A 24,435-nucleotide genomic window follows, 5' to 3' on the forward strand; every position below is an offset into this window, starting at 1 on the left:
TTTATTATGGTTAGAACATAGTTATTGCAGATGTTAGCTTCTCATTCAGCTTAAGTGAATGATTTTGTAATGAATGAAAGAGTCAGAATTGTGAATTAAAAGCACTTGACCACTGATTGAATACTGTATAATTTGAGTATTCCATGGTGACTCCTCATAAATAATAGAGAAGTTAGTGACTGGGAAAATGTGTTCAGACGAACTACCCCAATAGTAAACACAAAATTTGTGCATGTTGTTGAACTATAGCAAATGACACAATGTAATTTAATGAGAGTTGCACAAGCCTATAAAAAGTAGATAGAAAGTCATATGAGTTATGAATAAGGTATGAAGAACTTTTATTCTGAAATGTTCAGGATTTGCCTGTGAAGCTTGTACAGAGTTAAGTTTTAAATTGGCATGTTTATTGAATAGATTCTCGGTATAATAAGTGTTAATCAGAATAAAAAGATCAGTAATATTTATATTGAAGTATAAAATCAAGGACATTCCATCTTTGAAACATTTCTCACAGGACACATTAACACTGTAATGGCTAGAGTTTAGTTCAGCCTTTTTATCAAGAGTTATTTTCGGTTAACTATTTCAGTGGGATCAGAATAGGTTAATTAGTAGACCCTCTGTGGTGGTTACTACTTCGCACATGAGGCTGGTTGCATATCCCTCTATGCACTTCTCCTCCATTCCCCCCCAACCCCCCCAACAATGAGGCTGATGCTCCTGCTGACCCTCTGGTTGATGCTGCCTGTGGCTGCAGCTCTCTCCCTCTCTGATGCTTGTCTTCTCTGGAGGAACTGAAACCTGAATGAATGAGGCCCAAGGCATATGGAGTCCCTCAGTCTCCAGGGTCTCTTACCCCCCCATCGCTTTACCCACACAAGTGCCAATGTGAGATGGCACTCTGGTGGTATGCTCTGCAGCGATTACTACTTTTCCCCTTCTCCCGGTTGACAGTGTCAATGCCCACACTGTTCCACTCTGCTTGGCTTCACAATGGCTGCCGCTTGTAGCCAGAATGGACTCCCTGCTAGTTCACCACCTCCTGACGGGGGTATATATGCACAAATCATTGAAGGCGGCAGGGTAGGTTGAGAAAGCAGTTAATAAAGCATACAGGATCCTGGGCTTTATAAATAGGGCCATAGAGTACAAAAACAAGGCAGTTATGATAAACCTGTAAAAAAAAAAAGCAGTGGTCTGGCCTTAATTTACTGCCATTTGGACAATTCCCCCAAAGTACTTTAAATTGTCCTTAAAAGTAATGGCAATTTACCCCTAAAGAATCTGGATGCTTTCCTTAATCTTATGGCAATACTTGAAATTGGCTATTAAATTCATGTGTGTAGACAATTAGGTCATTAACAGATCATTTAAATATCCTTTTTAATCCCCAGTGTCTAGAGGGGATATTGTAATATTGCATGTGAATGAAGGTTGGATGCGGTGCTTGGGGCTACAGAGGAGGAAAGTTGCAGATATAGTCCAAATATTGATAAAAGCTGAATTCCAGAGGTGAGGTGAGAGTGACTGCTCTGGACATCAAGGCAGCAATTGAGAGTGTGGCATCAAGGAGCCGTAGTAAAATTGAAGTCAAAGGGCAAAAACTCTCCACTGGCTGGAGTCATAGCAAGCATGAGAAATGGTGTGATTATTTGAGGCTAATCATCTCAGCCGCAGGAGTGCCTCAGGATAGTGTCCAAGCCCGACCATCTTCAGTTGCCTCATTGACCTTCCCTCCATCATAAGGTCCGAAGTGGAGATATTTGCTGATGGTTGCACAGTGTTCAGTTTCATTTGTAATTCATCAGATACTGAAGCCGTCCGTGCCTGTATGCAGCAAGACCTGGACAAAATCCAGGCTTGAGCGATGTGGCAATTAGCATTCGTGCCACACGTGCCAGGCAATGATCATCTCCAACGAGAGAGAGTCTAACCACTTCCCTATGACAGTCAGTGATATTGCTATCATTGAATCCCCCCCCCCCATCATCATCCTAGGGGACTCAAAAAGCCCGACAGCATCCAGGACAAAGCAGCCTGGTTGATTGAAAGCCCATCCAGCACCTTAAACTGTCACTTTCTCTTTCTCTACCAGCAGCAGAATGTGGCTGCAGTGTGTACCATCTACAAGATACACTGCAATAATTGGCCAAAGCTTAATTGACAGCACCTTCCAAACCCGTGACCTCTACCACCCAGAAGGACAAGGGGCAGCAGGCGCATGGGAACACCGCCACCTCCAAGTTCCCCTCCAAGTCACGCACTTGGAAATATATTGCCATTCCGTCATTGTTGCTGGGTCAAAATGCTGTGACTCCCTATGTAACAGCACAGTGGGAGTACCTTCACCACCTGGTCTGCTGTGGTTCAAGAAGGCAACTCACCACCACCTTCTCAATGGCAATTATACATGGGCAGTAAATGCTGGCTTTGCCAGCAATGCTCATATCCCATGAATTAAAAAAAAAAGTTGAACAATAGAGGTTTACAGCACAAGTAGACTTCAAAATCCAAAATCTGTTTCTCCAGAGCTCTATATCTTATTTTGCTTCTTCCTCTGTCTGAACTAATTCGTGTGGTAAAGCATTTTATAGTCTGACGATCCAAAGTCATTGGGCTGGATTTTCCCTCTGGGTGGTTGTGGAGGAAACGGAAGTCGGGACTGTTTCCAGGCCCTGAACCTGCCCTGGAGAGAAACAGTCACTCACCTGTGATTTTCCCTGGGGCAGCCAATTAATGGCCAGAGGGCAGGTTCGCCATCCAATTAAGGGTAGGCAGACTTGAAGCTGGAGTCACAATCGGAGGCCTTCCAGCTTGAAAGGAGCAGCAGGCTGTAATAGGTGAGTAAGAGAAAGGATGCTTCAAGATGGAGGCATCCTCTCCAACTTTTTTAAAATCTTTAATTGAAAAATAGATTCCGCATCCAGACCACCACTGATGGGGGGCAGGGATGAGGTCCTCGGCAGGGCGGCATGTGGCTGCTCCTACACCCAGGCAGGTAGGGAGGGCCTGTAGCCCTCCCTGGAACACTGGCTCCCCAGGCCTGCTGCTGTGTGCCAGCCTCCAGACACCTAAACTGGCACCCGCCACCTGTGAGAACATGGAAGCCGCTTGGAAAATTCCAGTGGGCCTCCTTTAATTGGCCTCAATTGGTTCTTAATGATCCTGATTGGCTACACGCCGCATGTGGGTGGGTAACCCTGCTGGCTTTCAATCCCACCTCTGCTCGGAGGCGGGATGGAGCTGGGAAACCTGCACACCAGCTGCCGGGGCTATTTTTAGCTCCCACCCACTTCTGATCCTGGCCCCAATGGGGGCTGAAAATCCAACCCATTTCCCCTAACCTTGCTCCTTGCTCTCTTAGTAGTAATTTAAAATTGATGACCTCTTGTCACTGACTCCTCAACCAGAAAAAAAAATTTCACTCAATGATCCCTTTTAAAACTTGTAATTTTAAAAATGTTTATTACATCTTCTCTTAGATTTCTGTGGTCTAGTATAAACAGTTCTTGAGTCTTTCTCTCGAACTATAATTTCTTAATTTTGGTGTCTTCCAGGGGAATCTATATAGCATACATTCTGTGGCTTTAATTCCTTTCCATAATGTCACAACTGTTGCCATGTAGAAGTTTAACACATTGCTTTACTTTTGTACTATATATCCCTATTTATAAGACTAAAATGCCTAAATCCCAGGCAGGATAGGGGTTGTGATTGCAGATATGATAAAAAGTTCTTTACATCTCAGTACATTAAAGGTAAATGATTTAGGATTTGGCTACTGTGATGGGAGGAAATTGCATAAAGTAACTATTCTGCATTAATATCTTCATGTACACAGAAGTATTATGGCCTAGAAAAAAAGTGCCTTATGTTAAATATATAGCATGGGATAGAGCTGTGGAGGGAACTAGGCAGGGAGAATAAAACAATTCACAAAAAGAGTGCAGAAACACAAAGAGAGTGCAGAAACACAAAGATTTAAAAACTAAAGGGAAAAATTCTAGTTATCTATTACTTTACAGGAGGTAGTTTTACTTGGGTATGAATTGGTTTTATTTAAAAATTTGATTGAGTTATTAGGAATTGTAAGGACATCTTTATACAGTTCTCCTATCCCTCATTAATGTAAATGCTTATATATGTATCACAATCAATACTACAGTTTGGATGAAATTGAGAATGAACTTTCAGTGATCTGTTTGCCATCTGAACCTTGAAGTAATGCATTCATATCACCCAGCTACAGAGCATAACTGGTGGAGCCATGGGAGTGGGAGATGATGTCTCACAAAGGGAAATAAAATCTTCCTGGTGCTCGGTGGGGGTTGAAGCTATAACTGGTTAAATACAATGGAAAGGTCAGAACTCTGTGTGTTCTGCTGCGGATTGATTGAAGCTTTTGATGTGGGTTCTTGCCGACCTGTTGGAGACATCGGGCTGAATTTTATAAGCCCCCTGACGTTGGGGGTCATTTGGAGGTGGGGGGGGGGGGGACCTGGAGAGATCTGCCATTGGCCCTCAATGCTGGGAAGGCTCCGCCCCATTTTACCGGCAGCGAGGCCTTGGGGCGGCCTCCCCCCACCGCTCGGCAAAAAAAATTATTAGCATATTTAAATAAAGTATAATCACTGCATAAGTACTTACCTTTTCACAATGTCTGCCCAGGCCGATATTCCGGCCGGTTGCCGGAAGTCCTGCGCCTTTGGATCTTAGTTCACAGATCTGAGGCATAACACCGGGGGGGGGGGTGGAGTGAAAATTTCAGGTTGTGGGGGGGAGGGAAACAGGTAAAACTCCTTCTATTGGCTGAGGGGATGATGGGAAGGAGTTGAAGGGCAAAAGTAAAGTTAGTGGGGGGAAGTTGGGGATGGGAAGAAATTTGTTCTTTGTGTGGGAAAGTCAATATATGGTCATTGCGGGGGTGGGAGAGGGGCTTTGATCTTTTATTAAAGTTATAACTTTAAATGTTCCCTCCATTTCTGTTTAAATATTCAAATTGCCGGTAAGGGCTTGAAGCCCTTTAAAAATGGCGCTGGCGCCTGCGTGGTGACGCTGGACACCGTTGCCAGGGACGAAGTGCCCGCCCCCTCTAAGTCATTGGGGCGGGCGCTCCGCCCCCTCCATGTTAATGAGCCGCCACGCACGTCTCATCCGTGCGCCATGCATTTCTGAAGGCAGCAAGCTATTAAAATTCGGTCTCAGTATAAGCTCCTTGTTATTCACAAGCTGTTTATTATAAACATATTTATCTTGTTCTGTCAGATACTGACAAGATGGGTACTGGAGAAGCAATGAACCATTGGGAATAAAATGCTTTAAGGACATCTTTATTTAACATTTTGTTGGAAGGGGAAGACAGATGCATCTAGTATTTTATGGTTGATTACGTGATTTTTTTTTTACCTTTTCCTGATTTCTGCACTTAATCTCTGAAATTTAACTTGAATTGTTGACATGTTCAAACTCGACATACAATATAATTGGTATCATACAGGGCTGCATGATGTTCAGGGACAGTGTAATACACACAAAAATTATTTGTTATTCCAATGGTGGTCAGAAAAGTTATTACTGTAGAAAAGAAAGTAACATGGGAAGAAACCATTTTAAAAGGATTCGTTGTATTGAGGAAAGAAGTATTTTTCCTTAGAACAACAAACATATGGCACAAGCATTCAAAACCTCATAGGTTTTTTTCTCTTGTGTATCCACACCTTCCACATCAGTCTTCAAACTCAGTACCACCATGTTATTTTGTTGCATAATTACAAGCTATAAAACAGAAAAGTATTTTCTCAACACAGTTTGATGTGAAAACATTAAACTCTTTATTGCAGGGGTTAACATCAGTCATTTGTGATTTCTGCAATCATAGCACGTGCCTCTAGTCATCCCTCTGTGTTTCTTCCAATATCCAAGGATATGGAATGGAGAATTGTGGTATTCACAAAGGACCTCCACATTGATATTATTGATTCCTGTCAGAAGAAAAGTAATATCAATGTGAACTGATCAATAGCCTGCTCAAAATGAACCATGTTGGCAACCGCTGAAGTCATTTTGGTTGTTAGCAGATTTCAAACCTGAATGTTCTGTGATATCTTTTTATGCTCATTTTTCAAGTATAATCTTAAAGTATAATGGCATAAGTAGTCCACGATCACTTCTTGTTCATAAATCTGACAAGTATCTTTCAAGTCAATGTACTTGATGACAGTAACTCAGAAATACAAAAAATATCAATACCCATCAAAATGACAACAAAACATAGGAACAGGAGTAGGCCATTCAGCCCGTCGAGCCTGCCCCGTGATTCAATATGATCATGGCTGATCATCCACTTCAATGCGTTTTCCCCACATTATCCCCATATCCCCTTATGTCATGTGTATTTAGAAATCCGTCAATCTCTGCTTTAAACATACTCAATGACTGAACAAAACAACACTTATAAATGGCGTCAGCAACTGCTTTAAAGACTTTGGGCTGAATTTTACGCCACTCCAGATGGTGGCGTGGGGGTGGCGTAAAATTGAGCGGGAGGCTCCGGGAGGCCTGTCCGCCCAGCTCCTGCCTCCCGTCAACTTTACAGCGTTCGGGGTGGGGGTGGGGGGGGGGGGGGGTGGGGTAGGGGAACAGACCGCCCGTCCGAGGCCAATCAAGGCCCTTAAGTGGCCACTTAGCGGTCACTTAATGGCCCTCGCCTGCCTCCATGGGTTTTTTTACCCGTGGCAAGTGGATGTGCTGGGGATGTGAAAGACCGCCCAGCGATAGTTGCCAGCCTTTCCGTGCCCCAGGGGGGCCATGGCAGTCGGGCACAGGGTGCCTGATTGAGGCTGCCCCCGCCTCCCAACCCACACCCGGGACCCAAAACGTCTCCTCCCCACAAACCCCCACTGCAGCCTCACCAGGGAAGGACCGATCCCCCTGGTGAGGCAAGCCCAACTTGCATCTTCCCCAGGGTCCATGGCGCCGGCTGGGCTGCAGTCCCAGCAGTGGCCACCGCTCCAGGTGGCGCTGCTGGGACTAAGCTGCCGGCCCGCTGATTGGCCGGTAGCTCACTGAGGTGGGACCTCCTCCCTCAAGTGGGTGGAAGTCCCGCCTCGGGACAATTAAAGCCTGGGGACCTGTAAAATGCGGGGTGATCCCCGGGCTAGGCAGAAGAGGGTTTGCCACCAACTTTTACGTCGGTGGCGAATTCCCGTCCGCCTCAGGTAAAATCCAGCCCTTTTTCTCCATTCATCTCTGCATATTGCCACTTTGGTTTCAGTTCAGTACTTTCATCTTTAAGATCTGTGAGAAAGGTGAATTGAATCTTGCCTTCATGTAGGTATTCAATGTTGTAATCTGCTATTCACTTTTAATACTTGCCCGGGGATGATGGAAGTGTAATCCTTCCCTACTCTCTTCCTAGCAGAGTGTTCCCTAGTGCATAGCAAATTACACCAATTAAGCAATGTCTTAAAGCACTTTTTAATTTTTCAACTTATTTCAATATTCCTAAAATGTTTGTTATTTTCTGTTTAATTTCCCTGTAATGTCATGCACTGTTGTTTGGCCAAGAGAATAGGAACAGAACAAAAAGCAAAATAATGCAGATGCTGAAAGTCTGACATCAAAACAGAAAATGCTGGAAACACACAGCGTGAGGCATCATCTGTGGAGAGCAGAAGGTAAGTTTAACATTTCAGGTTCATGGGTTCAGACAGTAGATTTACAATATGTAATTAATGACCCCAAATAGGAATGGGATGGGGTTGTCTGTAGGGGTTACTCTGTCTGACTGCACAAAGGAGCTGTATTCCAGTAAAGTTACAGGCCAGAATTTTACGCACACCCACCCGCCCCCACCCTCCACCTAGGAGTGGGCTGGTGGTGTGGGGTTGGGGGGTTGTAAAATTGAGTGGGAGACAGGCCGTTCTCGAAGCCATCCCGCCCCCCCGCTGCAGTTTAACAAGGGGCAGCAGTGGCGAGAAACAGCCCACATGCCCCAGGCCAATCAAGGCCCTGTAGAATTAACTGCCACTTGAAGGCCTCCTCCCACCATTGCTGGTATTTTACCAGCAGTGGGTGGGTGGATCAGGCCCTCCAGGAGGCTGCCTAGTAAAACCTAGCAGCCTCCTTGTGGGCGAGGGGAGTAAGCCCCTCCTGATCTGGCACCCTATGCTCCATGGAGGCCACCCCCCTGCCAGGGCCCAGCCAATTGTCCCCAGCAAGGCCCCAGATACTTATCATTTTACCAGGCTGGCTTCCACGATCCTGCCATGGCTGGGTGCAGTCCCAGCAGTGGCCACTGTTAATAAGGCAGATATCTATTCACCAAAATCAGGAAGCTGGTGACAGTCTCTGATCCACAACTGTTTTATTCTCCATTCACATTTTAGTCCATATACTAGTTTCCACTCTTCCTTTCTGGACTAACTCTCTGTCCAGAGGTAATCTCCTGATTGGGGGAAATCCCAGCCCTTAAATGCAAACTGCAATGAGGATCACCTGCTCTCTATTAACACTGAATTAAGTCCTGATTAATTAAAGGGACCAACATTTTCAATGTAGTCAGCCACCACTCCCGCTGATTGGCCAGCAGCTCATTAGGTGGGATTTCTTGCCTCAGAGGGGCAGAAGTCCCACCTGAGGCCAATTAAGGGCCTGGGGAGCATAAAATCCTGGCGTGGCTCCCCAGACCTGGTGGAGGCAGGCTCACCCCTGACTTTTTAGCCAGTGGGTGGAGCCTCTCGCCCAACGTAAAATCCCGGCCACGATTTTGATTCTTTCAGTGATTGTGTCAATTCAGCTAAGAATGTGAATTCATCTCCCTCACACTGTCAGGCTGAGCTACTCAGACGTGCTACTTTACTCACTGTTTACAAACTATGAACAGCTTTTTTTACTCAACAGAAATAGAAGAAAGCCTTAAAAATCTGTGAAGTTAACTCAGAATTCGCAGCAACTCATCTTTTTAAAGAAATATTGGCCTTTTATGAGATATCCTCCTTGGTGCATTTAAAATATTATGACTAAGTGTCCTAAAACATCCACACATCAAGTTGGGATCATTGATCCATTTCTTTGCCAACTTGGTCTGGCATGGATGCAAAGGCAGAGATGGAAGAAACCAATGAATGGTTGCAGATTCAGAGGGCAGTAAGCCTCATTCTGTGCTGGTTGCTGTTACTTATTAAGTAGTTGTTGGTGTGCACAATTATTTGATAGGTTAAAGCAGCATTGATACCCTTAGGAATACATAGGAACAGCGGTAGGCCATTCAGCCCCTTGAGCCTGTTCTACAATTCAGTTAAATCACGGCTCATCTGTACCACAGTTCCTTTTATCTGGCATAGCTCCATATCCCTTGATACCTGTACCTGCAAAATCTTTTCTGCAGAAACAACTTTTGTTGTTCCACAATTTGTTACTCAGTTCAGTTTTAGTGTATTCTCTTTACCATTGCTGCCTAGTCCCTGAAATCTTCCTCCCTTGCAAATGGCTTCATGCTCTCTGGTCCCTTCCCTAAGCAAACAGGTTAATACTATGGGGCTGAGTGTCAGGCTCAGCCTGCACTGCTCTGTAACTGGCTGCTAGGAAGTGCTCAAGTGGAGCCTGCTGCTACTCTCTTTGACTTCTATTCTTCTATGTGGTGCTTCCAGGATGTAATGATTGAGTTAGTAAGTGATCCTGTTGAGAATCTTGGACATGAACCTCCACACTACGGCTGTATTGGGCAACACATTGACATATGAGCAATGGGTTTGGCTAATTGACTTTATCTATATCTATAAATCAATTTGCTTCCTTTTTAAAATTAATTCACATTTCGTTGATTTTGTTCTCAAATTTTCATTAAATGAAGTAAAGTTAATTTACCTGATGAAAGTCTTTAAGATTCACTTTATGTGCTGGCAGATTCAGTAGCTTGGCACATCACTTTTCAGTGTATTTATCAGTAGAGGTTTCTTACAATCCCTCTATGTATGTACTGAGAAACAATGCTTGCCCATATTATTGACACATACCTAGTATTTTACGAGAGCATGTAGAGATGTCAACTGCTCTGCTGTAGATTTGTGATTATTTGATCAGGGGTTTATAAACCTTTATTTAGTATACATACTGCATTGGGATCCCAAAAGAAAATTTGAACACCACTCTTGTTCCATTTATCATGTTACTTACTATTTTATTAGGTTTCTGTCCTTTAATGGCATATGATGCTATTAATTCAGTCAATACATAATTTTAATAGAGATTATAATTGTAGTAATTGTGTTGAATTTAATGAATGTGACTGACTAATTACATCTGATTCAGATATGAAAATACTGTGCTATACAGAACTGAAAGTAAATAGAATTAATATGAATTAACTAACATGTAATGGCACCAGATATTGATCAGGGCAACATAGCTTTAATTTTTCGCTATCTTTGAAATAATTCCATGTATAAATAATTTTGTGCTTTACATCTTTAAAGATAGAACCAAATTCCCATGTTTTAAGTATTTCCTTTAGTTACTTTTACTTGCTATGTTCCTCTCTATCTAATTCATGTAAATACTTTTCATGACATTTCTTATTCCTGTTAGAGAGATACAGCACTGAAACAGGCCCCTTCAGCCCACTGAGTCTGTGCCAACCATCAGCCACCCATTTATACCAATCCTACATTAACCCCATATTTCCTACCAAATTCCCACAATTCTCCCACCACCTACCTACACTAGGGGCAATTTACAATGGCCAATTTACCTATCAACCTGCAAGTCTTTGGCTGTGGGAGGAAACCAGAGCACCCGGCGGAAACCCACACGGTCATAGGAAGAACTTGCAAACTCCGCACAGGCAGGACCCAGAACCGAACCCAGGTCGCTGGAGCTGTGAGGCTGCGGTGCTAACCATTACGCCACTGCGCCACCCCTGGTCACTGTGCCACTATGCCACCCCTGTTAGAGAACTATGGCTGGAATACTTCTGGCAGAAACACCAGGCTCAGTAGCAAATGCGAGCCAGATGGAAAAGTTGCAAGTATGAGTGTCATATTACAATAAATAGGCTCCTTCAAATTCTTTGTGATTATTATGAATGGCAAGAGATCTAGAACAAACCTCTGCGGAACTCCTTTGGTCACTGGCCCCCAGTTAAATCTTTTCAATTTTTAAAAAATCACCTTCTACTTGCAGATGATATAGCTAATGTGTCGTTATTCCTGATTTTAACTTGCATTTGATGTTGGTGCAGTGGGGCAAGTGCCAAGCTTTCCTGGTTCTGCTGGAGTCAGACCTGGGACATTTTTAACTCCCGGGCCACATTTTCATCTCTTAATTGAGTCTCCTACTTGATTGTAGCAATATTCAGTACTTGACCAGCATGTGTGTGAGTGGGATTTCAGGCAGCAGGAACATTCCCAGCAGTCAGTAAAGGGGTGGGGAGAGGGTCTGGATGCAATTACGGTGGGGGGAGGGGGCCATTCAGCTCCTGACCTCATTACAGCCTTGGTCCAAACATGGGTAAAGGAGCTGAACTCCAGAGATGAGGTGAGAGTGACTGCCCTTGACAGCAAGGCAGCATTTGACCAACTATGGCATCAAGGAGCCCTAGCAAGACTGGAGTCAATGGGAATCGGGGAAAACTCTCCGCTGGTTGGAGTCATACTTCGCACAAAGGAGGATGGTTGTGATTGTTGGAGGTCACTCATCTCAGTCCCAGGACATCACTGCAGGAGTTCCTCAGCATAGTGTCCTAGGCCCAACCATCTTCAGCTGTTTCATCAATGATCTTCCTTCCATCATAAGGTCAGAAGTGAGGATGTTCGCTGATGATTGCACAATGTTCAGCACCATTTGCGTCTCCTCAGATGCTGAAGCAGCTCATATCCAGATGCAGAAAGACCTGGACAACGTTCAGGCTTGGGCTGATAAGTGGCAAGTAACATTCCTGTCACACAAGTGCCAGGTAATGACCATCTCAAACAAGACAGAATCTAACCATCTCCCCTTGACATTCCATGGCATTACCATCGCTAAATCCCCCACTATCAACATCCTGGGGGTTATCATTGTCCAGAAACTGAACTGGACCACCCATTTAAATGCAGGTCAGAGGCTAGGAATTCTGCGGCAAGTAACTCACCGACTGTCGCCCCAGTGCTTGTCCACTATCTACAAGGCACAAGTCAGGAGTGTGATGGAATACTCTGTGCTTACCTGGATGGATGCAGCACCAACATCACTTAAGAAGCTCAATACCATCCAGGACAAAGCAGCTGCTTGATTGGCACCCATCCACCACCCTCAGCATTCACTCCCTCCACCACCCATGTACAGTGGCAGCAGTGTGTACCATATACAAGAGGCACTGCATTAACTCACCAAGACTCCTTCGACAGCACCTTCCAAATCAGCGATCTCTACTACCTAGAAGGACAAGGGTAGCAGATGCATGGGTATACCACCACCTGCAAGTTCCCCTCCAAGCCACACACCATCCTGGCTTGGAAATATATTACCATTCCTTCACTGTCGCTGGGTCAAAATCCTGGAACTCCCTTCCTAATAGCGCTGTGGGTGTACCTACACCCCAAGCACTGCAGCAGTTCAAGAAGGCAGCTCACCACCACCTTCTCAAGGGCAATTAAGGATGGGCAATAAATGCTGGCCTAGCCAGCGATGCCCACGTCCTGCGAACGAATAAAAAAAGTCCCAGTGTAGGGGAGAACTTGGGTTTCCTTCTGGGACTCCTGCTCCTCCAGACCCACAAGGAAACCTTTAAAAAAACAAAAATTAAAACTCACCTTCTTGACCCTCTTCTGGAACTAATTCCATGATCCCTAATCATCTTTCAAAGACTCATCTACAGAAATTTTTCACGAGTTGTGAAAAGTCAGATGCTGCATTTGTTTGGTTAATTGCTGAAGAAATTCCAGCAGTTTGGTGAAGCACGACATTGTGCTGCTGACTTGGTGCTGCCTGCTCCTTGTGGTCTCAGTGCTCATTTGATAATCATCAATAATATCCCTTGGAAAGCTGCCAACTATTTTATCTATTACACATATTAAGCTAACTAGTCTATCATAGTCTAACACCACCACCTGCAAGTTCCCCTTCAAGTCACACCCCATCCTGACTTGGAACTATATCACCATTCCTTCACTGGCGCTGGGTCAAAATCCTGGAACTCCCTTCCTAACAGCACTGTGGGTGTACCTACCCCACATGGAATGCAGCGGTTCAAGAAGGCAGCTCACCACCACCTTCCCAAGGGCAATAGGGATGGACAATAAATACTGGCCTGGCCAGCGATGCCCACATCCCATGAATGAATAAAATTTGTTTTTCCAGACTCTTGTCTCATTGTTTGTTTTTTTTGTTGCCTTTTTCTCTTTTGAATGTCCTTAAGGTGCTATTTCCAGCTGAGGCAATGAGATGACAACCTGCTCTCATTCCTTTATAACTAGCTGTTAGAAGGTTGTGAAAAATAATTACACAAATACTGAGAAAATTATTTTAAAAAAATGCTGTGGCTGAAAATAGCAGAATACAAGTTTATAGCAATTGAGGCAGTCTCAGCAAGTGCATCTTCTTGAGATTTCGGTATCCGTGTACGGACACGTTGCCGACCCCTGTAGCAAAAATCTAACTCTGCCTTGAATAAATTCAGTGACTCAGCCTCCACTGCTTTCTGGGGAAGAGAATTCCAGAGACTAAAGACTCTCGGGGAAAAAAATTCCTCTTATCTCAGTCTTAAAAGTGAGACCTCATTCTTAAACTGTGTCCTCTAGTTCTAGAATCCCCCACAAGAGGAAATATCTCCCAGTATCCACTCTATCTAGTCCCCTCAGAATCTTATATGTTTCAATAAGATCACCTTTCATTCTTCTAAAGTCCAACGGATATAGGCCCAACCTGTTCAACCTTTCTTCATAAGATAATCCCTTCACCCCGGAATGAGTCGAGTGAATCTTCTCTTAACTGCTAACGTAATCATATCCTTTTTCAAATAAGGAGACCAAACTGTACGCAGTACTTCAGATGTGGTCTCACTAAAGTACTGTACAGCTACAGTGACGCAATCCCTACTTTTATACTCTATTCCCTTCGCAATAAACACCAACATTCCATTTGCCTTTCTAATCACTTGCTGTACCTGCATACCAACTTTTTGTGATTCATGTACCAGGACACCCAGATCCCTCTATACCACCAAGTTCTGCAATCTCTCCCCATTTAAATAGGATACTGCTTTTCTATTCTTCCTGCCAAAGTGGACAAGTTCACGTTTTCCCACATTATACTCCATCTGCCAAATTTAACTACAATATATTCGGTCCCTTCATCCAAGTCAATGACATAGATTGTGAATAGTTGAGGCCCCAGCATTGATTCCTGTAGCACTCCACTAGTTTACAGCTTGCCACTCTGAAAAAGACCCATTTATCCCTACTCTCTGCTTCCTGTTAGCTAACCACTCCCTTTTCCACGCTAATATGTTACCCTCTACACCATGTGCTCTTACCTAGTGCAGTAACCTTTGATGTGGCACCTTATCAAATGCCTTTTGAAAATCCAAGTACACCACATCTACAGGTTCCCCTTTGTCCACCTTGCTTGTTACTTCCACAAAGAACTCCAATAAATTAGTTAAATGCCATTAAAACTGGAAGTGGGCAGGTTGGAGGTGGCTTGGGCTGGGTTTAAGATTTTTAAAATTTTAACATGCCACCTGTTTTATGTGGTTAAAATTACTCCTATGACCCCAATATTTACTCTAAGCCAGGAAGAAAGCAGCAGACAGGACTTACAGCCCAATTGTTTGTTTATTATGGAATGCATAGATTTGTGCACCTACTCATATTTATGTTTTGCTGGTGCATGGAGTGATGGTGTAAAGGTTTCATGAACCATGATTGCAAGCCTCTACCATGATCTCTCAAAAGGCAAACTTGCAATTGGTTATGCTGTTAAAATAAATACAATTAGGTAAGAAGTAATCATCTGTTGACCTGGATACTTTTCAGTACCACACGATGTTTCTTAGGAATTATTGAAATGGAAACCCTTATGAATTATGTATGTTATCAAGTTGAGTGATGATGTCTATATTTCTTTCAGGGTGTAGACCAGCATATCCAAACATTAAATTTTGCTGTGCAGTAAACTATTTCTTTGCACTTTTAGAAAAATGAAATATTCCAGCTGCCCAGAGCAGTGTACTCCTCACCTTTGAATACAAATGGATCTGGTGCTTTGAAGGGAAAAACTAAAAAAAGGTTTATATCTTGTTTGTGAAAGGAAATTGAAATTCCTATGCCTATTTTATGTACAGTTATGCACGTTCTTGTTAAATGAATAATAGTGCCTATAACATGATCTTCGCTGCACACTGGGCCCCAGATTCCCAATTTATGGAGCACTAAGGTCCCAGTGTGCTCAATGAATAGTGCACATAATGGGCTGGATTTTGTAGAGGAGGCGGGGCTCCTGGCTTCTGGCTGAAACAGCGGGGATTAAGTGGTTAAGTGGCCTGCGCCGGGATCCCGTCCCTTTAAAGAGTGTGATTCTGCCTCCAAGAGCTGCTGGCCAATCATGGGGCCGGCAGCTCAGCAGTATCGGTACACCACTGGGAGCGGTGGCCACTGCTGGTATGGCAAAGGCCTTGGATCCAGGCTCAGCGCTGGAACCCTGGACTTCAGGTAAGTGAGACCAGGTCACCGGGGCCAGTCCAGAAGGCCCCGGCGAGGTGGGATTTGAGGTTTGGTCATAAAGCCCAGGGGGAGGGAGGTCCTGAGAGCTGCATTGTTTCCTGGCTGGGGCACTCCATGGACAACTGATTACCCATGGAGGAGGGACTCTTCCCCACAAACCTGCAGGGAGGGCGCCTCATTTTACAAGGCGCCCTCCCCGAGTGGTGGAGGCACCTCTCGCTGCTGGTTAGATCCCAGTGGCGGCAGGAAGAGGTCCTTAAGTGGCTGTTAATAGACCACTTAAGGGCCTCAATTGACCTCTGGGCGGGAAGGCCGTTATTGGCCTATCCCGCCCCCGGCAAGATTGCTTAATGACAGGGCAGCGAGGGGCCCTCTGCCACCTGTCACAATTCTATTGGCTCCCCCCCCCCCCCCCATCTTCAACCTCACCTCAGCGGGGCCCATAAAATCCAGCCCAATGATGCAACTGGGGCAATGCCCGTTGGCACATAGAACCTGCTAGGGACATTAGAGTGCTGATTTTTTTGTTAACTTGGGGATTTCCAGAATGCATTCATGGCACCCGAAGAGCATATTAAAAACAAAAAATGTTGGAAATACTCAGCAGGTCTGGCAGCATCTATGGAGAGAGAAGCAGAATTGATGTTTCAGGTCAGAGACCCTTCATCAGAATAGCCCTGCAGAATAGCACCTGAATAGCATATCTGATTCTCAGCATCTGTATGAAACTGGTGTTAAAAGGGAAATCTCTTCAGTTGGTCCTTGCTGTTAAAAGCCTGCTGCTGTTTTTCATATTTCCATGTAGCTGTTTGTCATTCACTGCTTCTGTGCTGTAGTGCTGATGCAGAAAGAAAGTCAGTAAAACTTATTGGATCCTTATTGGTAGCCTCTTAAAGCTGCACTGAATCTGTTATCTATGCCTGTTTCCCTAGGTAATGATCATTGGGTGATGCTTTGAGTAACTATGGGCATCTCTCTGCACACAGACCCAGATCTATATATATGTTTGTTAATTCTTGGGAAGTAGGCTTTGCTGACAAGGCCAGCATTTATTGTCCTTCCTTAATAACTGAGTGTCATGCTAGGTCACTTCAGAGGACAGTTATGAGTCAACCATGTTGGTATAGGTCTGGAGTCACATAAGAGGATAGACTGGGTAAGGACAGCAGATTTCCTTCCTTAAAGAACATTAGTGAATCAGTTGGTTTTTTTATGACAATCCAACAACTTCATGGTCACTTTTACGAGTGCCAGCTTTTCATTTTCAGATTTTTAAAAAACGGAGTTTAAATTCTGAAGCTGTTATTGTAGGATTTGAACTCACGTTCTCTGAATTATTAGTCCAGAACACTGGATTACTAGTCGAGCAACATAACTGCTATCCTACCATTCCACAATTTATCATGTATATATACATGACATGTCAGATGAAGCCTATATGTGGAGAATATGCTTCCCCAAGGCAGCCATCACTGAACTTTGCATACTCCTGCGGTCAGATTAATAACAGCTTCCTGTGCACAGCACCAAGACCCTTTCATTCTATACAAACAAGGCTAGGATAGCTCACGGGCAACACCTTCCAGTATCATCACTTGCCACCTTCACTTTTTGACCTTTGCAATCCCTAAAGAGATCATTTTAAATAGAGTGGATCTTGCATTGTATGTAAGCTTTGACAGCTCATCAACATCTGCTTCTGTTTCGGTAGAAGTAGACAGCACACAATAAAAGACAGGTAGGTGTCTGTTACCAGAGGAAGTACAGCCACAGGCATTGAGGTCACCCATTTAAGGAACATGCCCTTTAAAAACAGGGAAGGTAATTGGAGAAGCAGGCCATAGATGGGTAAGCAGGAGGCTCAGCGTTGGTATCGCACTGCTCCAGCCTTCATACCACATACTATTCAGTGACACAAGCAGTGATCTTATAGTAAATATACAGTTGCACTAGTGTCAGCTACTGTTGAGCACTGATTTGTGCTAAAATGTTTAAAGGATGGGTACTTAACAGCTTCCCTTCTCTACAGGTACAGTAAAAGGTGCTATTTGTGTGCCTTTCCAAATTTGGATATCCCACCACACTCTGTCACAGTAACATGAAAACAACATATACAAAATTATAATCTATCTGAACTGTGAGACAGACATTCGTATTTGACTTGCTGTGCGTCACTATTGTCAAAAGCTCATCTGTGCTCCTCATTAACATCATTTTTGGACTAAAGTGGCACTGAATGTTTCCAGTTTGTACTTTTTTTTGTTTAAGTGAGCACAACCGTTTTCCCTTCTCATTCTGCAGCAAGTGCAAAATTCTACAACACATTCCTTGACCATTGGATTCCAAGACTCATGCCTGTATTTAATGGCAATGACATATTGATTAGGTCGCTACGATTAACTTATACATATTTTCTGCTCTGTTACTACTGCTGTTGCATTAAGTTCCTTTCCTGAGACCTTCACTAATCCTTTGCCCTTTCTATTTTGACCTCTTGCTGTGTCTCGGGGATCTTCCTAAAGGAGCCAGCTTTGAAAGCCTGCCAGGTGTATGAATCTATTGAAATGCACTGAATGTCGAGCAAAACAACAGGAGCTCTGAAACTAAACCAAGCATCTGAGGTAAGCCAGTATTCAAGATTTAAGCACAGCTGTAATTCTGAAATGCAGATACAGATGAAGATGGATAAAAGTAAATCTAAAATGTTGGGATCAATTTTACTGCTTTGTTTGCATAAAACTGTGACGATTGATAATCTGTTGATATCAGTAATAACAGTAGTTTTTCATGATATTACTGTAGAAGGCATATTAGGAACAAGAAAAAATAATTTTGTTTAAAAAGCCTGGATTTTTGTTTAGTAACTTTGTAAAGCAGAGTGAAGATCCCAGTGATTTGTAACCACCATCTGTATGCCAAAATAAGAATACTGTCTTCCGATCACCCCAATGAATATATTTTTGTTCTTGTCACTTTGTTCTGTTGCCTGATCCTAGCTCCTGATTTTCTGTATCTTGGCTCAGCTTCTTGTATTTCTTGCTCACTGATTTTCTCGACTTCCTGTGTAAATACTCAGATCTTCAAGTCCAGCACTAGTTAGTCTGGAACACAACTTCAATTTCAAAATAATCAGTATCAGGGCAACAAGAATCTTGTGATACTAATTATTTGTTGTTGTTAAGTTTCCCTGAGCAGATAGATGGTAGACAGATGATTTTTACCCAGGCCTCTATCAATGCTTCTCTATAAACAGACTATACAAGAGCAGTGTGGACTGATATATCTTTTACTAAAGAAAAACTCCTTTTATGCTCTCTCACTACTTGTCAGAAAAATCCTAATATTCATAACCTTAAATAGGTCCCTGCTACAAGCAATATCTCTGAGCTGACACTCATTACCAACATCTTTATGCTGTAACAGAACAATAGTTTCAATGTTCACAAATATTCAGGTTTGGTACAATGAAATTTTCTTTGTTAACTAATCAATAATAAATCGCCTTGTAGCAGAGTGAGAACTGCTGTCAGATAAATAGTGTGTCACCAAAGTAACTGCTCATCAGATGTTTTCGTTGATGAAAGTCGCTGACATATATAGTTAATACATGATTGAAAGTAAAATCAATGTGTTTCCCAGCTGGTGTAGATGTCAGCCCATCTGCAGAGTCATAGGTTAACTTGATGTTAGTCAGCATATCAAAGGGCAGTGTACTCCTCATGACAGAATACAGTGTAAAACAAAGTGATTTAAAGCTTGTGAATGCAATCAGCAGTGCTACAATTGACAATCTTAATGAGTTTATGACTAGTAATAAAGAATTATGTTTGTAATGTAAAAGAGATCAATACAGTTTACATGCTATTAAAGGTATAATTAGGCAGAATAAATTATTTTAGTGATGTTGTCTGAGAAGTAGTATTTTCATTTGCAAATGTTGTGTTGCTAATGTTATAAGTTTTTTAACCCTGTTTACTGATGATCTTTGACTTTTAAGTCAGCAATATGACACTATGACTATATTGATGTCCTGAGATATTACTTGTGATGTTAACACAAATCCATCAATAGATTTAGGTTCATAGAATGACAAGAAGGCCAGACTTGAATTTAAGGCTATGCTGAAGAGAGGACAACTTTGTCTTTGAAATGTTTAAACAGTTTTAATCCAGCAGTCTGGTGCCAGGAGTTCTTAAAGGCCTGCTGATTGATCTTGCTACTGATGGGAGCGAAATGGTTACAATGAGGGAGAACTACTTCATTCAATGGAGGAGTGTTAGTGCTCCTGCTTCAGCACAGGTCTAGCATGTTGAAAGCATGCTCTCTTTTTTGGTTATTGCCAAATGTCCAAAATATATAAACGTACTCGAGAATGATTCCAGGGATGAGGAACTTCAATTATGAAGATAGATTGGAGAGGTTGGGACTGTTTTCCTTGGAGAAGGCTGAGAGGAGATTTGATAGGTATATTCAAAATCACTAGGGGTCTGGACAGAGTAAATAGAGAGAAACTGTTCCCACTCGTGAAAGGATCAAGAATGAGGGCACATATTTAAAGTAATTGGTAAAAGAAGCAAAAGCGACATGAGAAAAAACTGTTTCACGCAGCATGTGATTAAGGTCTGGAATGCACTGCCAGAGAGTGTGGTGGAGACAGGTTCAGTCGAGGCATTCAAAAGGGAATTAGACAGTTATATGAAAAGGAAGATGTGCAGGGTTACAGGGAGAAGGTGGGGTGGGGAGTGGCACTAGGTGAAATGCTTGTTAGGAGAGCCGTGCAGACATGATGGGCCGAATGGCCTCCTTCTGGGCTATAACAATTCTGTGAGTGTTGTTAATTAAGACAATGTAGAAGGAAAGTAAATGATTGACATTTTTAAAGATGTGGTAGGGTAAGTATGTTATTTGTTACCAATTGCACTCTAGTACAATAAGGACATTTTTAGATGTTGATTTTACAAACTATTTTAATGATTTTTCTGATATTGGAAACATTCCGAAATACACCAGATCCTTTAGTTTTCCTTTAAATATATGGGGAACAATATACCAAACAGAGAGACAAGTTTACCAGATGAAGTTCAATATAGAAATATGAAGTGATTCACTTTGGGAGGACTAATATGGAAAGACAGTATTCTATAAATGGCATGATTTTGAAAGTGTAGAATGATAGAGTCACCTTGGTGTTCATATACACAACTGCTTAAAGGTGGCAGGCCAAGTTGATAAAGTAATTAAAAAAGCATATATGAGTTACTTGAGTTTATAAATAGAGGAATAGAATATAAAAACAAAGAGATTGACAATTCCAGGTACCATGCTTCAGGAAAGATGTAAGTGCATTAGAAAGGGTACAGAGGAAGCTTACCAGGATGTTACTAGGGAATTCAGTAGTGAGGAAAGGTTGGAAAAGCTCGTACTGTTCTGCTTGGAACAGAGAAGGTTAAGAGGTGACCTAATAGAGATTTTCAAGATATTCCCTCTGTAGAGTGGGTCAATAACTAGAGGTCATGGATTCAAAATCATTGGAAAAAGATCTAGAGGGGGGATGAGGAGAAATGTTTTCATTCAGAGTTAAAGCTGGTGGAAGTCGATTCCATAAATAATTTTGAGAGGGAGATGGATCGATACTTGACGATGAGGAACTTACAGGGTTGCAGACAAAAGGTTGAGATGTGGGACTAAGCATGACTGCTCTTTCAAAGATGGCCTCCTTCTGAGCTGTAAGTTTCTATGATTCTATGACCCCAAATATAAGGTGTTGTGTGCTGTCGATTCTGCTGTTGTGTTTCTTAGTTAATAATGAGTATTAAGGCATAGGACAATCTGACAATAATAATATATACTGAAGTAAAATAAAAAAGATGCAATTCTTACAATTTAATTTGTCGTCCAGGGAGTAGTTCAATCGGATTTAATTTGAAATTTGAAAATTAATTTGTCATCACTTTGCAATATTTAATCTTACTGTTGTAATCTATTTTCTAGATCAGCTCTTCAATTTCAGTTTGAAGATCTTAAATAACCATTAATAGTTTAATAGATTTGAGATATTTACTGCTGTTGATTAGAAGTTATGAAATAACTGTATCCTTTCCTTTTGGGCCTCCTTATCTCGAGAGACAATGGATACGCGCCTGGAGGTGGTCAGTGGTTTGTGAAGCAGCGCCTGGAGTGACTATAAAGGCCAATTCTGGAGTGACAGGCTCTTCCACAGGTGCTGCAGAGAAATTTGTTTGTTGGGGCTGTTGCACAGTTGGCTCTCCCCTTGCGCCTCTGTCTTTTTTCCTGCCAACTACTAAGTCTCTTCGACTCGCCACAATTTAGCCCTGTCTTTATGGCTGCCCGCCAGCTCTGGCGAATGCTGGCAACTGACTCCCACGACTTGTGATCAATGTCACACGATTTCATGTCGCGTTTGCAGACGTCTTTATAACGGAGACATGGACGGCCGGTGGGTCTGATACCAGTGGCGAGCTCGCTGTACAATGTGTCTTTGGGGATCCTGCCATCTTCCATGCGGCTCACATGGCCAAGCCATCTCAAGCGCCGCTGACTCAGTAGTGTGTATAAGCTGGGGGTGTTGGCCGCTTCAAGGACTTCTGTGTTGGAGATATAGTCCTGCCACCTGATGCCAAGTATTCTCCGAAGGCAGCGAAGATGGAATGAATTGAGACGTCGCTCTTGGCTGGCATACGTTGTCCAGGCCTCGCTGCCGTAGAGCAAGGTACTGAGGACACAGGCCTGATACACTCGGACTTTTGTGTTCCGTGTCAGTGCGCCATTTTCCCACACTCTCTTGGCCAGTCTGGACATAGCAGTGGAAGCCTTACCCATGCGCTTGTTGATTTCTGCATCTAGAGACAGGTTACTGGTGATAGTTGAGCCTAGGTAGGTGAACTCTTGAACCACTTCCAGAGCGTGGTCGCCAATATTGATGGATGGAGCATTTCTGACATCCTGCCCCATGATGTTCGTTTTCTTGAGGCTGATGGTTAGGCCAAATTCATTGCAGGCAGACGCAAACCTGTCGATGAGACTCTGCAGGCATTCTTCAGTGTGAGATGTTAAAGCAGCATCGTCAGCAAAGAGGAGTTCTCTGATGAGGACTTTCCGTACTTTGGACTTCGCTCTTAGACGGGCAAGGTTGAACAACCTGCCCCCTGATCTTGTGAATGATCACAACCTGCCCCCTGATCATGGAATGATCACCTCATTCCATGACAATATGAAAGGCACAATTCAACATGGTGGCTCCTCATCAGAGCCCTTTCCTATCCTGAGTGGTGTGAAACAGGGCTGTGTTCTCGCACCCACACTTTTTGGGATTTTCTTCTCCCTGCTGCTTTCACATGCGTTCAAATAACTGTATAATGTGCATCATTAGGGTGTATTGAAAGTTTTATAGTTGTTAAGTGGTACTGGTTGCTTATGAAACAATGGGGCTCTGAAATTCTGTGGGGATTCTACTTGTCGTCCAGTGAGACAAATAGAACTCCTCTGGGACGTGGCTGAAATCAGCCATTTATGCTGTTTTCCTTGGGGTTCTGTCAGTTATGATGGGAGATCAGTTGATGCTTGCAGCATTTCAGAACCACCTCTTTAAATTGGGAGAACACTATCTCTTTCACACCTGGGATTCCCTTTTCTTGAACTGTGAGCCATTTATATAAATTGATATTTTCTATATTTTTGTGGACCTATTCCAAGTAAGGTTTATAGACTCTATATTTGGATTACAGAATCTTTGGTGTACCTGTTAAGTGACAATTTATCTATTTAAAACGTGTGCTAGTAATGTACTGATGTGGAGTGGCAGGCTCGGTATTCTGTTATCCTTGCTTTCAAATTCATAGTTCAGAAATTCAATTGCAGGAAAATCTCAGTAGCTTTCCAAACAGAGTTAGACGGCTGAATTTTTGGGTCCCGCTGGAGGAGGAAATGGAGGTGGGTGGGGTCAAAAATAATGGCACTCATCGGTGTGCCGGTTTCCCAATGCTGGCCAATTTCACCAGGGTGTGGGGAGGGCACCTCTGCAATCCCACCCGATTCATTATGAAGGCCAAATAAGATGGTTAAAAAGATCATTGAGAGCTGGTTAAGGGGGATGTTGTGATTTTCACAGGAGCACAAGGGCTGCAAATGTTGTCTGGGGCAGACCAGCTGAATGGAGGTGGATAGGCAATGAGAAGCCAGTCATGGCAGTCCCAAGGAATTAGATGGGGATCATAAAAGGGTGAATGGCACAGAGGAGATCTCGCCCATTAGGAGACAGGTGCCATTGGCTCAGCGCAAGTGGCAAAGAGAGTGGAAAGTAAGCGCTCAGGCAGTGCAGGGGGTCGCCACCCTCCTGGAATTGTTGGGGCAGAAGAGGAAGGGTGCAAGGCTGCTAAACACATTTGCGGGGGGGTGGCGCAACTGAGCACAGGAAGGATGCAGCTGGCAATGCGGGCACTGCTATCCGATTTTGAGCCCAGTGGTATTGGGGAGGAACACACTCCGCAGGAAGGACGGAGGGCAGGGGATAGGGTCGGGGGGCAGGAAGGACATGGAGGCCATACTCTGAGCATAGGATCTACTGGCGAAGATGGAGCTACCTGGATATGACTGAGACCTAGTGCCGTAGGAGACTGCGGCTCTCCAGGCAGATGGTCACAGACATCTGTGCCCTCGTCGTCGAAGACCTTACACCTTGCAGCACTGGTTGCCATGCTCTGCCAGAAGCTGT

At 43.4% G+C, this 24,435-nt stretch overlaps 1 protein-coding gene across 13 annotated transcripts in view; it reads left to right on the forward strand.

Annotated features, from left to right (window-relative positions):
• Positions 1-24,435, forward strand: part of megf11 (multiple EGF-like-domains 11) — a 568,089-nt gene that overhangs the window by 88,930 nt on the left and 454,724 nt on the right. For 8 of the 13 annotated variants that reach the window (XM_068018269.1, XM_068018268.1, XM_068018258.1 and 5 more), the window contains one exon: positions 18,227-18,325. The gene's annotated coding sequence lies outside the window, so the exon portion shown is untranslated. Of the gene's footprint in view, positions 1-7,571; positions 7,680-15,177; positions 15,270-15,646; positions 15,693-18,226; positions 18,326-24,435 lie in introns of those variants that run through there. The other 5 variants (XM_068018266.1, XM_068018264.1, XM_068018261.1 and 2 more) reach the window with 4 other exon arrangements.

The sequence above is a fragment of the Heterodontus francisci genome, chromosome 38 (genome assembly GCF_036365525.1).
Source record: "Heterodontus francisci isolate sHetFra1 chromosome 38, sHetFra1.hap1, whole genome shotgun sequence".
Classification (NCBI taxonomy): domain Eukaryota; kingdom Metazoa; phylum Chordata; class Chondrichthyes; order Heterodontiformes; family Heterodontidae; genus Heterodontus; species Heterodontus francisci.